Below are 1,022 nucleotides of genomic sequence, written 5' to 3'. Positions count from 1 at the left end.
TCCAATCCCCTCACACAGCAACTCAAATTCATGGCATCATCAAGTTCCAAGAGGCAAAAGAGGAAGGAACCAATGGAGAACGTTCCTTTCGATGAGAAGAGATTCAAAATTGCCTTCCATGAACAAGATTTTGAAAGGATCAAGATCAAGAAGATACTACCTGAGTTAACCTTCCAAATCAATGAAGACGAGTGCCCACAGATTCGAGAGAAAATTGAACAAAGAGGGTGGCAAAGGCTCACTAATCCAGAGGGGAAGATCAATGCAAACCTCATCAAAGAGTTCTACGCAAATGTGGTTAGAGAAGACAAAACCAGGGCCCCAACTTTCAAAAGCTATGTAAGAGGAAAGGAGGTAGACTTCAGCCCAAATGCTATAACAAGAACTCTTCACTTGACATTTTGATGAGCCCAGTTATCATGCAAGGATAAGTAAGAGCCCTGACAATGATGAGCTCACAGAAATCATGACTAACATCTGTGTCATAGCAGCTGATTGGGAGAGGTATGCAGATGGAAGACCCCAGTTCATCAAGAGGGGAGACCTTAGCCCGGAAGCCAAAGGGTGGTTTGAACTCGTAAGGAGGTCCATCCTCCCAGCTGCAAATAATTCAGAGGTTAATATTAATCGAGCGACTATGGTACATTGCCTAGTACAGGATGGAGAAATTAATGTGCATGAACTCATAGCTGAGGGGATTCAAGAGTCAGCTGAGAAGGCTGATTCAGGTGCCAGGCTTTGGTACCCCAGCACTATTCTCAGACTATGTACAAAGGCTAAGGTGGTCTTCGAGGATAGCAATCCAGACTGGGTGAACCCTGGGAGGCTAGTTACAATCCAGTGTCTTGTCTATACTACACCTGCTCAGCAACAAATAAGGCCACAAATAGGGAAGCTAAAAGTGAAAGAAGGAGCCCACCAAGAGGAGCCTCATCAAGAAGAATATCAACAAGAAGAGCATCATGACCCAGCCAACTTGAATATGAATCACCTTCTAAGGGCCATTGAAGATCTGGGGATAA

The sequence above is a fragment of the Arachis hypogaea genome, chromosome 11 (assembly GCF_003086295.3).
Source record: "Arachis hypogaea cultivar Tifrunner chromosome 11, arahy.Tifrunner.gnm2.J5K5, whole genome shotgun sequence".
NCBI classification, from domain to species: Eukaryota; Viridiplantae; Streptophyta; class Magnoliopsida; order Fabales; family Fabaceae; genus Arachis; species Arachis hypogaea.
Note: the sequence above shows the minus strand (reverse complement) of the source record.